Genomic DNA, 16,662 nt, shown 5'->3' with positions numbered 1-16,662 from the left:
CAACTTTTCTGAATCCATTCTGTATTTTGGCTGTAAAGCAAGTAGTCTGTGTTTTTGAAATGGAGATTGGACCGTACAAATATGTTGCAATAATGTTTTGAAGATTAGACACTAAAGTAAATTCTCTTCCTTCAGTAACGATTTTTAACATTATCCAGGTTCCTATATCTTTATGACTGTTGCTCAAGCTGGCACTACCAGTCAGAAAGTAGTTTATTGGGTTCATTTCAAAGGATACTGTTCTTTTCATTCTGATCTATATGGTCATAACTTGTTTTCTTGCTCATGTCAGCATTTAAATAGGTTAATTTCTGTTTTCCATAGCAGTACTTTAAAAGCATGGGTGATCTCATTCCCTTCTTAATCCAGATCAATACTGAAGAGACTTCTGTTTGGTAGTAGAGTCTATACCACCAGGCCCAGGTACATTATTATATGCTAATTCAAGCATACCAGGCAAGTTTTGTAATATTAACTTATGTTGTATTATAACACTTGCAGCTAATCAATAATTTGTTTCAAATATACTCCTGAACTTTTATTAGGACTCGAAGAATGTGTTGGTGCTTTCCAACATATACATGAACTGTGTTTGTGGGGGTTTTTGTCTAGCAAAGCCAATGAACTCTAGAAAATTGCTATTTTGTGTAGATACATAGGCAGTTGGCATTAGTTTGTAAAGCATGTGCAACATAAATGAGTCATTAAGATTTCGAAGTTTAATCCACTGGAGGAGGAAAAGAAACCAAATTATATAAACCCTTGCAGCAATAAATATTTTATTTTGCTTCTGTTGTGTTAGTCAATGACTGAAAGCTTTACAAATTAGAACTTCTGTTCTTTGCTTATGCAGCTGCTGCTTTTGCATGTTTCATTCACAAAGCTTTTGCATGAAGCAGTAAGCTGACACTTGCTTTTTTTTTTCTATTTATTTTTCTCAGAGCTCTGAATTGGGATGACATAGTCTATGAACCATGTTTGAATCTGAAAACTACGCTTGATTTCTGTAAGCACAGATACAACATCAGTACATCTCCATGCTGGTTTGATCTGATAAAAATCAAAGCAGCTTAAAACGAGGTTGGTACCATTGGCCTTCTTTTATATTTATAAAACCTGAAGCAGGTTTTGTACACTATTGTGTCCTACAGTTGGTTAGACAGTATCGCCTGGATTTCACTGGGAACTCATAGAGTCATAGAATAGTTAGGGTTGGAAAGGATCTTAAGATTGTCCAGTTCCAATCCCTCTGCCATGGGCAGGGGTGCCTCACCCTAGACCATGTCACCCAAGGCTCTGTCCAGCCTGGCCTTGAACATTGCCAGGGATGGAGCAGTTGTAGTGTTTAGTCTCATTTTCAAGGTATTTCTTATAACTAGGAATCTGAACCTGCAGCACCTGAGTTCTGTTGCTGATTCAGTGACTTGTGAAGATGGTCAACATTTCTGATCCTCAGAGAGGTATAAATTAAACTCTGTTAGCTTCACTGCAAGAATTAATTGATGTGTTGGAGTTGCTAAAGTACAGTGAAAAGAACATTGATTAAGGCTTATCCTTCTGTATTTAATAGTAGTAATATTAAGTGTTCCTTTTTTTGAAATGAAAGATGGTTTTCCTCCATGTATATGGAAAGCCTGGCAGCATTCTATTCCCTTCTTTCTAGTTATCATCACTTTAAATTCTAAAGGAAGCTAGCAGGGACAAATAAACAAATAGATCATTGAAATATATAAGAAAAATGCTTGAAGAAAAAATCCTCATAAATTTAAAATAATTAATTTATTTAAAATTTAACTGTGTCTGAAAGAACAATAAAACTTTCTGTTACTGTTTTAGGAGTAGCTTTTATATTCTTCATCTTTCGTCTCCTTTATTTCAACACATGTAATGAAATACATTGAGATTTATATACAGATATTTTATCTGTCAATCTATCTAATTGTGCTTTGAAGATTTCTATCAGTCTGCTTTTCTAGTACATTGTAAATCATTACTCTAACATTACTCTAAAACACAACTTTCCCAGATATGCTTTCTGCATTGAAATCTGCTGTAAGAAATGGGAATCCTTTAACTGCCTGTCATGGATCAAACATCCAGAAGAAACTTTGGCCTTAATTTCCTATTGCTTAGACACAATGATATTAGTCAAACCTCACTCCTTTTTAAAGACTAGCTGTTTGTTAACTATGCTAGCAACTACGCTGGAAACAGCATTAGAAAAAAACACAGTTTAATAGTGCTTATTTTAACCCTGTATTTTGATGGGATTTTTATCAAGTCATTTTCTACCAATTCTGACTCTTATTGCAATTTTATTTTTTTACTTTTATTTCTTCTAATACATTTTACCAAAGAAGTCGATGCTGTTATTTACATGCTGATATATATTGATTAGTATTTATACATTCAAGTACTTGTATAAAAGCTTTGAATACAGATTGAAAGAGAGAGCTATCTTGCATTATTTCCTCTTTATGCACTCTAATCTAGATATCTGAAGTAATTACATGCTTTTATCTGTGTCCATGATAGATTTTCATTATATCAAATTGGCAGAGTGACTGCAAATGAAATTCCTCACTCAACAATTCATTCAATAATTCTGTGAAAAGTTGCAGTATTTTCCTGAAAAGTGCTTCAAATTATTCCATCAGGAGTAAGCACATTTCTGGGAGGCAGATTGCTCTAAACTGAGGCCTTTACTCTCAGAATCAAACCAAAAGAGCTACTCTGTCAATACTGCAATGTGATGAATATACTTTTCATCATAAATCCAATGTTTCTTTTGCGCTTAGCAAAGAAATGAGCATTTCCCCAAAAATGAGGAAACCCAGTCTGTTCCAGAGGCACAGGAGGGGCAAAGCTACATGTCCTCCTTTATTTTCATTTTCCTTTGGCAAAAGGCAATAAAGGGTTTTAGGGAAGAGAATAGTTTCCTTAAGGAATGAGCAGACATTGTGGTGAGGGAGGGAGGGAGCAGAGATTGAGGGAAAGCACAAAGTGCTGCTGTTGGAGAGGGCTGAGACAGCTGAACCAGGGTGATACAGACTTTTCATTGTCAGAAGCAATTCCTCCAGCAAGAGCAGCATGAGACTTCATGAAATGTTTTTGAGCTTGGATTCTTGATAGGAGCACATTACATAATGTGTGCTTTGTGAATTTGGCAACCTACAGAAGGACACAGCCAGGAGCAGTGTCCTCAACTGCTTGTTTTTTTTTTTTTTTCAAGACAAAAAGATATCTGGGCCAAGCATTAAACAGACAAGCCTATCTTTACCCTACTCCCTCCATCAGCAGAAGCCTGGTTTTCATCACAGATTAACAAGCAAAACCTTCTATCATTTTAGTGTGCTTCCCACAGCCTTTTGGTAGGAGTTAACAATGCTCCGAGACGACATTGCCATGGTGCTTGAAATGTCTTGAAAGAGTTTTAGCAATGGAGTTAAAGAGGGGTTTAAGCTGCCAGTGTGTACAACCTCAGGAACCTGGGGATAGTTTTGGTCATGTTTGTTTTGAAAGGAACCTGTTGAGGAGCTGTTACTGTTGCTTTTGTTTTTATAATAATAATATTTATTTTTTTAAAGAAGGGTCTATGTTATACCTTCTGCTGTCTCCTGAAGTGATTATTTGTATCATTTGCTGTTAAGGAAATATGTCCAGGTGCTGAGGAATTCTAATTAAGCAGGCTCAGCTGGAGCGAATAGCTAGAGGATTTCACAATACCAGTCTGAAATTATTGGTAGGCTCAGCAGAAAGGGAAATTCTCAAGTTTTGAGCCTTACCATGGTGGACACAGCCACTAAATCTTACTTATTTGTTTTCAAATCATTTGGGTTGCAGATTGTGTTATTACACAACTACTGTCAGTGGTTGTTCCTCTTTTTTTACTTTCTCTTACGTCTGCTCTAAAAAAAGATGTAATCTTAATCAAGCAAGCAGAACCTCTTCCGCATTTCTAAGAGAAGCATTTATAGGACTAAACACTGTAGAATTTCATTGGGTTCAGACGGCTTGTTTATGAGGAAAAATTTGGTTCATTGTTCTTGGAGGTAGTGGCAGTCCTGCTGAGCCTTTTCTGTGTGCTGTGCCCCTCAAAAACAAGTTAAAATTTCTCTGTGTTGTGTACCTCTTGTTTGCTGTTTATATGGTAAACACTTTTCTGTTTTGTTTTCCAAGGACCATCATTCCCTGCCTGCCTAATCTACCATCACTAACAAATATGACAGTAGCGAACCAGGGAGGAGTAGCTTTCTTTGGCCATTTTTTTTTCACCCCACTGGGCGAACACGTGTTTTTCCTTTTGCCTTTTCTCTTTTTGCCTTACTTGCTTCAGGGAAAAGAAATTGTTTGTATGCTGCACTAGGAAACAGTGATTGAGAAGTGGAAGCCCATAATTCCCTCTTCAGTAAGTGGAGATCTCTTTTCAGTCTGATGTTTGGTGAAAGGAAGCTTCAGAGCTGCAGGCCAGCTGCCAGGAATGTCTGATTTCCTTTCCACCCACTCCTGTGATCCTCCCTTTTGGCAATGATTACCAATGATCACAGTTGTCATGCTAGGTCATGGTAAGCTGTCAAGCAAGGTAGTGCATGAGGTGTATAAGGCTCAGTCCTTGATTTGTGCTGAAGAACAGGATCCTAAATTGAATCTGATATCAAGCAGCGTGTAAACATACTGCAGGAAGCAGTGTCAGGTTGATGTCAGATTGTCATTCTGGACTTTTGATAAGGTGGGCAAGCTTCTTCACAGAGTTTTTATAACTACTGATACCCTAACACAAGGGAATAGGCTGTAATTTAGTCAGAATGGATGATTATTAAGAATGGGTGGGTCCTTCCAGACAGCTCAAATGAGAAATAACACTCTAGGTCACTCTTGCCCAGTCAGTATGTAATAATACAGGGCAACTCCAAAATCGATGATATGAACAATAGTGTTCAGGTGCTTGTGCTAGATGCAGCACTTTGTGCAGGTGACCGACTGTCAACATTATGGGTGTGGCTGAAAATCACCACAGAATTGCAGCCTTCAGTTCAGAAAATGATGGATACTGTTGTCAGGGACATAAATATGACTTGCAGTCTACATAAGGTAGAATTTTGTTAAGATTCACATGTTCAGTGTGAAGTGTATAAAAGTCTCCTGAAGAGGTAGTATTTTACTATGTCTTCTATTGTTATGCTGGCCTCATAATACACTTTTTGCTGTAGCATCTAGTCCTCTTCTAACAGCATATTAAATAACATGGGTAAAATCCATTAGATGTTTCTTCTTTATGCCTTTCTCCAAAGGGAGAGGCATTTGCAATGGAGTGATTGTTTTAAAAACACATAAGAGCAGGTTGTTTTCTGTTTCCCAGAGGAAAAAAACGGTCAACACTTGAGGGACAGAAGGTCATAAATGTTGCAATTGTCCATTGTTTTTCTGGGGGTTTATTGCAGCTTTAGGCTGGCACAACCAAGGAACTTGCCTTCAAAACAGCCACAGGGCATGTGAATGTAGGTGACACTGATTTCGTCTGGTTCTCATTTAAGATGACAGGATCTGATCCTTGTGGTCTTGCTCCACTTGGAGGGAAGATCACTTTAGCAAATCCATCTGCACTTCATTTGGTATGATTTATTTCAGGGCAGCAAACACAATTTCAGTTATTTTGCTCTTTATTCTCAGAAAAAACCTATAGCCTTGTAACAAATCCTACAGAAAATTAAAATTGATTTTATTAAGCTCTTACACAAGGTTGGAAGAAAATTCCATGAATCCTCTGGACGAGAGCCAGTTTCTTTACAGATTTCTCCTGTCCAAACAAGGCAACTAATGACTACTTTCACAAGGCTGGGGAATCCACAGCTACAGCTAAGAGGAGTGAAAAATATCTAATAAGTAAACAGGTCTATCCACAACTTCTTCCTCAGGAAACCAGCATGGGAAGCACAGGCATTTAGAATGACAATCCAATGTGTTTTGCCAAAGAGAGACTTTCCAAAACAGCTGCAAAAATGGCTACAGTTTCCTTGAACATTCATTTTGATAGCATTATAGCCTCCACAACTGTTTAAATGTTAATCTAATTGTTCTCATGCTATCAGCTGTATCTATTGCAATCATACAAAACTTTAAACTCACGTGATTCTCAAGGAGTGATGAACTTCAATGATCACTGCTGTCCATGAACCCAGATACCTTCCAGTCTCCATTCCTTCAGGTAGTCTGTTTTGAGGCTGTGACAGAAGCTTCATTTGTGCAGAAAGTTTTTCATACCTGTCCCGTGTCTAGAGTACTCAGGAATGAATATGCTTCCTCTCTTTGAATAATGGCTGAACTCCTGGTGGAAAACAAGGTATTTAAATAACCACATTTCTCTGTAGAGTATCTCATGATTTCAACCCTCAAAGTCTCTAAGCTATCTGAACACATATCAGCTTGGTGAATACTCTGGCTATTTATCAGCTGTGAGCCTGTGTTTCCATTTTACAAGAGCAACTCTACAATGTAGGAATATGGTATGCCTTGTCATTAGCAGAATTTGTGGGTTTTTTTGTCTCCAAGAACAGCAAGTTCCCAGAATAGGACAAACCTTCTTTGTGTAATCTCATATATTTTCTTCTTTTTGCTTTGTTGTCTTGGATCATGGAACAGAATTGCTGAGCTTATTGAGTTTAGCTCTAAATGTATTTGCAACTGGAAGGACCTGTGTCCATACTATTGAACTGCACTCAAAAACCCAAAATTGACTTTTGAGAGCAGTCTCTGGCCTATATGAATTCCTAAAATGCGGCTACGAATTAGCTGTTATTTGTAGCTGTAATAAGAGAACAATTGTGCACTTATTCACTCTCACAAATGCTAGCTGACCCAGACTAAAACCACATCAGGGCTTCAGGACTGCTCCACTACTTTAACAGGAAAGGCATCTGAAGTTGCTTAATCTACCATATATGTGAAGATCTTAGCCATAGACAGACCCATCTGTACTTGTCAAAGAGAGGACTCAAGCCCCTTAAGTGAGACTCACATGCCTAATCTGTTATTGTCCTATTCTAGCACAATATTTTATGTGTGTGGTAAGGAGGGAATGTTAATTAAAAAGTGCTTCTAAGAATGCCTGATTTTGATAACAGGAACTGTTGTGAAATGTGGATTGACTCAGAGGCTTTTAGGATGTGCTAAAATATTAAAGAAAAACCTTACTAGAAGTACATAAAATTCTATTTGCTTGTATCTAAATAGACATTCAACTAAAGTTAAATGGGTGGGAATGTCTGTTTAGGCCTGCTACAGTAGCTTGACAGACACCTGGAGTAGGACGTGAGCCAGAGTTAACAGAAACTGCTTAACACATTGCAAACAGCCTTCTGCTAGGGTTAAGAACTGGATTAGAAATGTCTGGATTTCTCATGAAGGAGACATCAGTCATGAAGCTTTATTCCTTTGGGTTCCCTTGAGAGACCAGGCATATCTGATCTCTGAGGAGCACTGCTGACTCAGGCTGCTGCAGGAAGGCATTGAAGGCCAGCCAAGGAAATCTCTGACCTTCACTTTGCTGATGACCATCACTTGGGTTTTCCTGCCTGGAAGAGACATGGTGGACTTTGATAGCTGGGGAGGAAACAGAGGCCAGAACCATTGACCTCAATCTAAACACAATAAGGAAAAAGACAATAAAGTCCAACAGAAAAAACACAAGAGTGATTTACCTAGGAGGAAAAGAGAATATGAAATTATCTCAAGTAACTTCAGAAAGTGTAATAGAGGATATCTATTGAAAACACAGAGAAGATTGCTATCTGTAGCTAGTGAGTCCTGTGACACACAGAACTGTTGGATATCTACTATATAACCCCTGTTTTATAAGTTGTTAAATTCATGAATGCTGTGGATTATTGCAATTGTGCATTCATATTTTTGTGTCTGGGAAAGTGGGAAGATTATAAACACTAATAAATTCATCCTAATTTATCTATTAATTTTAATATCCATTCAATGTCACAAAATTGTAAGCCCACTTGTCCAGTGTTGACAAACTTTTAATGTGGGTCACAGTGACGTGTGGTCAACTTCCTCTACTTAAAGGTCTGCTTTACCTATTTTATGTAATACTACTACTACTGTTCCCTCTTCTCTCCTGTCCTCTCTTCCATATATCCAGAAATATGTTGTGTTTAATACAGAGAACTGCATTTATGTGAATTGCCAAAGCCATTTTTTTTTTCTTTTCTGTTCTGCAGAGTTTGCACAAGTGTCTCACCTTGGCTTTAAGTATTCACAAGACTTCAGCTCTTGATTTTTATCATTACTGGAAAGTGAGAATACCTTCGTGCCACCAACCTTCTTTTTTAAAATAATGGGAAAGCAGCTGGAAAGTGAGTTGTAGCAACTGAAGGACAGGTTATAAATAGCAACTTACAGAAACACACTATGAACAGAAATGCTTTGATTTTATTCATCACAGTATTATATTACGCTGACTCTGGTTTATATGTACCAGAAGTGTATAGCATATCCTTACTTTCTTAGACACAGAGATCAATTAGCATATGTTAAGGGTAATTCTTATACTCTAATTGTACCTTGGCTGACTGATGGCACCTATGCATGTGAAGAGGACAAAACACCAGAATTTAAGTCTTTTAAAGGAATTGTGTCCTATCATATGGTGATTAAATAATGGAAAGTATTCTCTTTCCAGTCTGTTCAGTTTGACATTTTTATAGCTTTTAACTCAGACTAAATCTTCCTGCATTTTGAACATGAAAAAATAGAGATTTTCTGTTGCTTATAAAATATTCATTAAAAACGAAGTCAGAAATAAATCTTTAGAGTAATTCCTTCTACAAGAAAGAGACCAAAAAAACCAACTTGTCAATTCATCCTCCCCCACCCCATGCATGCTAAAAGCTTAACAGCACAATTTCGTAATGGAAGTGAAAGGAATTTTACTTATTTCTCCTAATTGATGCCACATTGCCACACAATTGCAGTTCTTTTTGTATGTGTGCTAAGGACATTGTGCTCTTATGCAGTGCTGTGAAAGAAAATCAAGTAAAATTGTGTTTTGTAATGTTGAAAGCAGTTCTTGTTTCAAGGAAAATAAGAAATTTTGTCAAGTCAAGAGTTATGACTAAGCGTGCCCAAATGCAAGGCACACTAAGTAAAATGATAACAGTTGTAAGCTGCTTCCTTTTCTGTCCAAAGCACCCTAAGGAAATGTGTCTCCAGAATCTACCATGTAACATGGGTAAAGGAAGAGTACACTCACTTCCTGCTCTGTACATGTCTCACTATTCCATACTTTATCAGATATTTTCTTTATTCCCTATTGTAAGTGACTGAACACATGGAAACATATCTTACCATATCAATATTTCGTTAACAATACTGAGCAATGATATTGTAAAATGGGGAATTGAGAACAGTTTTAAAAAAGAATTATTTCTAGGATTAACTCTCTGTCGACTGGCCAAGAATGGAAGAGGGGCTTAACATTTTCTTTTTGGTTGGCTCATTTTGTATCAAGACTACACGATGTGTTTGGGTGGCCTAACTCTCACATCAATAATTCAAAGAACTCCAGACTGCAGGAGTATTTTTTAGGAAAGCAACAAAACAATATGCTTTATGAGAACTGTTGTCTCCTTTAATTTTTTTTTTCCCAGTCTTCTGAATTTAGGAAGACCGAGGCAGCAAATGCAGAGAAATTTTGTGACAAAGTGCTTTAGGTTCAGGCTCGCTACAGATTTAATTTCATTGAGCAATTCACTGTCCTCCAACTGTCTTTAGAGTTAAGGTAGTCTTTTGGTGCTCATCAGGTTTGTAGAGTCTAGCAAGTGGTTAAACCTAACTTTCTGAAAACGAGCATGTCAAGTGTGACATTATGATTAGTTTGAAAATCTTTGGAAAATTCTCTTTTTCTTTAGAGATAATAAGGTTATTTTTCACCTCTGTGAATGATCTTGACTCTGAGTCCTCATGCAAATGAAGGCTCACTAGTAGGAATACTTCCCTAATCGCAGGGTGATAATAATAAAAAGGGGATGAGAAATTTGTCAAGCTGTTTGTGTTCTGGTTCACAAGTCTGTAGTGTTACATTTTTCTTGTGTGCTCTGGCACCATTTGCTAAGGAAGTGTGCATCAGTTAAATGCAGGTTTAGCTGTAGCAGTGTGGCAGACTTGTGATTATATACTTCAGCTGCAAAATCGTCACAGATATAGCCCTAGATCTATACCCAGTGGCAGATGCAGCATCTATGGCATCTCGGTGACAGGTACTTGAACAGGAGGAAGGTGTGCTGTGAATCTTTGGGAAGGTCATGTTTCAGCAGGCCATGTGCCCTACAGTGGGATCTAGGTGGATATGGGAAGTGAGTTTCGTTGGGAGTCTGTATTAAAAAAAAAGACCCAAATAAAAATACAGAAGGCATCTAATTCCAGTAAGAAATGAGAAAGTAGAGCTACACCTGGTCTTCTTCTATGCTTGCCTTTCATGCTGTGAAATATGTAGAAATATGTAACCTCAATATGCAGTTTGGACAGTCTCAACCTGCTCTGTGTTTCAAATGGTGAATGAAGAGATGTATCACAAGAAAATTCTAGAAAAGATAAAAGCCAAACAACCAAATTCTAAAGGAAAACTAGGTGGAGAATTTCATGTTACATGGCTGAGAAGCTAATGCAGTCATGCAGTTGGAGCAGTGAGCTGAGTACTGTGTACATAACCAGGGCTTCTAATGTTGTCTCATTCTTAAAACCTCTGGAGGTGCTGAACAAACTGCATTGAGTACATTCAGCTTTATTTTTGCTATAACTTTGTTCCTCTGGATAATCTAAAATTAAATACTCTGTGGATTCAGCTACAAAAGCTCAAACTGTAAATCAATCCTAGCTGGGCATGTAAGAGAAAACTCCTTGTAAATCAAGCATCCCAGTGCCACAGAGCGGCACTGGCACTTGCTGTGGGATGTTTGGTCTGCTAACAGACTGAAAGAGGACAGGGAATAGGTGGGGACTTATAGGAATACATCAGAGACATTATTTATTGTAAGTCTTTCTAAGCCATTACAAGTACCCAAGGTGATATTCTTTCTAATTAAGATTTTAATGGTTTCTTTTCCCCAGTAGGAGACTTTTAGACTTCTAAATAGAAGCACAGAATGAACTCTTTGTGCTGCGGCTGTATCTCTCCAATCACTTTTTGTTTTCTTCTTGCCTGTCCTTTTTGCTGGCTGTCATTGTTTCATTCTGCCTCCAGCTGTGAGGGCAAACTTTATAGCATCTTCAAAACCTGCACTTTGTATTCTTTTGTTGGGGTAAAGTTTGATGAGGTACAAAGCAAAGTGCCTCCCCTGCTCACTGCAATGCCCTAGGCAGCAGGGAAAATATTCCTGTGACTCAGCGCTGCTCTATATACCAGGCATGAACCAAGAGCAGAAGAATGAAGGCTGCTTCTGCAGTAAGATGCCGTTAAAGGCTGACCTGGTGGCATGATGAAGATTAGCTGTACAACTGTTCAAGCAGTTGTCCAAGACTACTTCAGACATTTTTATATGGAAGCAACGTACCCTTGGAGAATCCATGCTCCCTCCATAGCTCATCTTTGTCCATAGATCTTTCTTTAAATAAAAATTTATTTCAAAATTTAAAAAAAAAAAAGAAATTCCAGAGGCACCCTGTGTGATGGAAACAAGTTCATGTTCTTCTTGCCGATCTGTAATATCAGAAAATCTGAATAGTGTTTTTCTATCAAAGTACTTTATGTTAAAATGAAGTCCTGGTGGGAGATGATGCCTAGCCACATCTAAATGGTTAAGAACTGTATTTTTAGTTGGAGTTAGAATATTTCCTAAAGGAACCTACAGTCTGGGACAGAGACCAGATGTACACTTGAGATGGCTAAAATGGAAAGTCCAGATTTTTTTTATTGGGCATGCCATTCAGGGTGCAAGATGAAGTGTGAGCAAAGAAGCATGTTGGCATAGCAACAGCAAATGTAATTTAATGCAACGGGCTTTCATTCTGATCTGAAAAAGGAGTTATTTGTCCTGAGAGTCAGCTTGTAGCTCTTAAAAGTTTTAAAAGACAGCAACGCGTCTTCAGTAAAGGCCATCAATTGGAGAGATGGATACCTCAGACATCTTTATCCAACTGAAGAATCTAATTATTCTAATGGTGGTTGTTCTGACATAGATGTGAAAACCGAATTATTTCAATAAGGCATCTGTTACTCACATGATAACCACCTGTAAGCAACCTCTTGAGCATAGGGTCTGTCTGTTATTTTAGTAAGGTATGTGATGTTTGTAGAACTGTAAGACATACCTTGTAGAAAAATACAGTGTCGATTACAAAAATTTGGGATTTAGAAATTCCTGTCTCCTAAAGTTATGATGAATCCACACTTATGTCCCACTACTTGTTACAACTATTCAACTGAAGAGACTTAGAGAAGAAACAACTACGAGAAAGCAGGATCTTTTCTACATTAGTTTATTAAGGCTGGAACTAGTGGCTGATAGCTTAAACTGCATATCTGATGCCAAGTATTTGGTTTTGAAGGATGTGCTTATTTTCCTTTCAAGACTGGCTACTCTGGATTCCTGTGAGTGGACCTGGCTACACAAGCTACAGTCATAGAATCATAGAATAGTTAGGGTTGAAAAGGACCTCAAGATCATCTAGTTCCAACCCCCCTGCCATGGACAGAGACAACTCACACTAAACCATATCACCCAAGGCTTCATCCAACCTGGTCTTGAACACTAACAGGGATGGAGCATTCACTACCTCCCTGGGCAATCCATTCCAGTACCTCACCACCCTTAACAGGAAAGAATTTCTTCCTTATATCCAATCTAAACCTCTGCTGTTCTAGTTTCAACTCGTTACCCCTTGTCCTATCACTACAGTCCCTAATGAAGAGTCCCTCACCAGCATCCCTGTAGGTCCCCTTCAGATACTGGAAGGCTGGTATGAGATCTCCACGCAGCCTTCTCTTCTTCAGGCTGAACAGCCCCAACTTTCTCAGCCTGTCTTCATATGGGAGGTGCTCCAGTCCCCTGATCATCCTCATGGCCCTCCTCTGGACTTGTTCTAACAGTACCATGTCCTTTTTATGCTGAGGACACCAGAACTGCACACAGTATTCCAAATGAGGTCTCCTGAGAGCAGAGTAGAGGGGCAGGATCACCTCCTTCAACCTGCTGGTCACGCTCCTTTTGATGCAGCCCAGGATAGGGTTGGCTTTCTGGGCTGTGAGTGCACACTGAAGCCGGCTCATGTTCATTTTCTCATTGACTAACACCCCCAAGTCCTTCTCCACAAGGCTGCACTGATTTTCCTTTTTGCCCAACCTGTAGCTGTGCCTGGGATTGCTCCCACACAGGTGTAGGACCTTGCACTTGCCATGGTTAAACTTCATGAGGTTGGCATCAGCCCACCTCACAAGCATGTCAAGGTCCCTCTCAATGGCATTCCTTCCCTCCAGCGTATCAACCAAACCACACAGCTTGGTGTCATTGGCAAGCTTGCTGAGAGCACACTCAATTCCATTGTCCATGTCAGCGACAAAGATCTTAAACAAGACTGGTCCCAACACTGATCCCTGAGGGACACCACTCATTACTGATCTCCAGCCGGACATTGAGCCGTTGACCACAACTCTTTGAGTGCAGCCTTCAAGCCAGTCCTTCATCCACCGAGTGGTCCACCTATCAAATTGACGACACTCCAATTTAGAGATAAGGATGTTGTGTGGGACAGTGTCAAATGTTTTGCACAAGTCCAGGTAGATGACGTCAACTGCTCCACCCCTATCCATCACTTTTGTAGCCCCATCATAGAAGGCTACCAAATTGGTCAGGCAGGATTTTCCCCTAGTAAAGCCATGCTGGCTGTCACCAAGCACATTTCTCTTTTTCATGTGCCCTAGCATGCCTTCCAAAAGAATCTGTTCCCAGATTTTGCCAGGCACAGAGGTGAGACTGACTGGTCTGTAATTCCCTGGGGCATCCATTTTCCCCTTCTTGAAAATGGGGGTTTTTCCCCCATTTGATGACTTTTTCCAGTCATCAGGAACTTCACCTGTCTGCCATGATTTTTCAAATATGATGGCCAGTGGCTTTGCAACTTCATTCGCCAGCTCCTTCAGGACCTGCGGATGGATTTCATCAGGTCCCATGGACTTGTGTACATTCAGGTTCTTAAGATGGTCTCGAACCAGATCCTCTTGTACAGTGGGCCCAAGGTCTAGGTTTTCACAGTCCCTGCGTCCGCATTCCAAGACTCGGGTGCTGCAGTCAGAGCCTTTGCCAGTGAAGACCGAGGCAAAGAAGCCATTCAGAATCTCTGCCTCCTCCAAATCCTTGTAGCCAGTTCTCCTGAAAGTTTCCGGAGGGGGCCTACATTGTCCTTAGTCTGTTTTTTAGCCGCTACATACCTATAAAATCCCTTCCTATTATCTTTAACATCCCTTGCCAAATTTATCTCCAACTGGGCCTTAGCTTTCCTAACTTGGTCCCTAACTACCCTGACAACATCCCTGTATTCATCCCAGGCCACCTGTCCTTGCTTCCACCTTTTATAAGCCTCTTTTTTTCCTGTGAATTTTTCTCAGCAGCTCCTTATCCGTCCAAGGAGGTCTCCTGGCCCTTCTGCTGCACTTTCTTCTAGTCAGGATACAACACTCCTGAGCCTGTAGCAGGTGATTCTTGAATATTAACCAAGAGTCTTGGGCCCCCTTGCCCTGTAGGGCTATATCACATGGAACCTTGCTAAGCAGATTCCTGAAGAGGCCAACGTCTGCTCTCTTGAAGTCCAGGGCAGTGAGCTTACTGCACGCTCTTCTCACTGTCTTGAGGACCTCAAATTTGACCATCTCATGATCACTGCATCCAAGACTTCTCTGGAGAGTCACATTTCCAACAAGCCCTTCCCTGTTGGTGAGCACGAGGTCAAGCAGGGCACCTCTCCTTGTTGGCTTCATTATTGCTTGCAGAAGGAAGTTGTCTTCCACACAATCGAGAAACCTCCTGGATTGCTTGTGCTGGGCCATACCGTTGCCCCAGCTGATGTCAGGGTGGTTGAAGTCCCCCATGAGAACAAGGACCTGCAAGTGTGAGGCTTTTCCTATTTGTCTGTAGAGTTCTTCATCCACAGGTTCCTCTTGATCAAGTGGCCTGTAACATACCCCCACAGTAATGTGTCCCATCCCTGATTTCCCCTTTACCCTGACCCACAAACTTTCTGTTAACTGATCACTTGTCTCCAGACAGAGTTTCATACTCTCCAACCTATCCCTAACATAAAGGGCAACTCCCCCTCCCCTCCTACCGGGCCTGTCTTTTCTAAAAAGCCTGTAACCTTCCATTCCAACACTCCAGTCAAAGGAGCCATCCCACCATGTTTCTGTGATGCCTATTATATCCTAGCCCCATACATGTGCCCACATCCCTAATTCCTCTTGTTTATTCCCCATGCTACGGGCATTTGTATAGAGTCAAAACATTTGACTCTCTAATACAATCTTCTCCCACCTTATCTGCCTCCACGGGAAGAAGCAAATCTACACGAGCAAAAGGAGGAATGAACCACTTCCTTACAGGAAGAAATAAGAAGCACCACAAATCCTAATAGTAATTTTAATCTTCCAGGATTTGAAATTCACCCTCTGGACTAAACATACTTGAAGATATTTGGCTAAGGGTAAGGTATAATACTCCAGAATGAATGGAAGATTCTAGATGTGACTCAGAGACTCACCATGGAGAGGACTCAGGTCACTCCACTGGAAGACAGCCAAAGTATAGGCATCTGAGTGCACTTTGTGTATGGTTTTCACCTTGTTTTTTGTAGGTGTCTGCATAGTACAGTGGGCAAAAGGATTTGTGCTTATGAAGCACATATACACTGAAGGGAATAAAATCTTCTGCTGTGTGGGTGCCTGTGACACATCATGCTATGCTGTCACTATAGCCAAATTTGAACAGCTCAAGGTATATGCAGAAACCGAAGTGTAGCCTCCTTGTTGCACCGTGTTTTGTTGTTGGTTAAGACTTGTATGGCCTATTCACAGCTCTTTCTATAGTGGGGAAAAATATCTACAAACCACGTAAGACTTGAGTTTGGTGCATTTCTGACACTGTGACTGCTGGCTGTGTTTTGAACATGTAATCGATTGAATTGATATAGACCTATCCTCACCTACATTAGGAGTCTTTTTGCCTATATATTTAATGTTTTATTTAGTTTTAAAAAAAAAGGTGTTTAAAATGTTCCAGTGTGGCTGAAAGCTTTCAACAAACGTACACTTAAAATGCATATTATTTGGTTCATATCGTTCTGAGATAAAGAAGAACATGAGGTGGGGCTGCAAGCAATGAATTTCAGTGCCTTTTGATGCAGGATGGGTCAAGTGGGTTGAAACTTAAACAGCAGAGGTTTAGACTGGATATAAGGAAGAAATTCTTTACTGTTAGGGTGGTGAGGTACTGGAATGGGTTGCCCAGAGAGGTAGTGAATGCTTCATCCCTGGCAGTGTTCAAGACCAGGTTGGATGAAGCCTTGGGTGATATGGTTTAGTGTGAGTTGTCCCTGCCCATGGCAGGGGGGTTGGAACTAGATGATCTTGAGGTCGTTTCCAATCCTAACTATTCTGTGACTCTATGAAAT

The 16,662-nt window shown here is 39.9% G+C and overlaps 1 long non-coding RNA gene across 2 annotated transcripts in view; it reads left to right on the top strand.

The window, feature by feature from the left end:
* Nucleotides 1-16,662, top strand: part of LOC115945334 (uncharacterized) — a 166,942-nt gene that overhangs the window by 121,393 nt on the left and 28,887 nt on the right. For both annotated transcript variants that reach the window (XR_004079690.2, XR_004549511.1), the window contains exon 7: nucleotides 942-1,080. This is a non-coding gene — a long non-coding RNA (uncharacterized lncRNA). The remainder of the gene's footprint in view (nucleotides 1-941; nucleotides 1,081-16,662) is intronic.

The sequence above is a fragment of the Melopsittacus undulatus genome, chromosome 3 (genome assembly GCF_012275295.1).
Source record: "Melopsittacus undulatus isolate bMelUnd1 chromosome 3, bMelUnd1.mat.Z, whole genome shotgun sequence".
In the NCBI taxonomy this organism is placed as follows: domain Eukaryota; kingdom Metazoa; phylum Chordata; class Aves; order Psittaciformes; family Psittaculidae; genus Melopsittacus; species Melopsittacus undulatus.
Note: the sequence above shows the minus strand (reverse complement) of the source record. Positions and strands in the feature narration are given on the sequence as shown.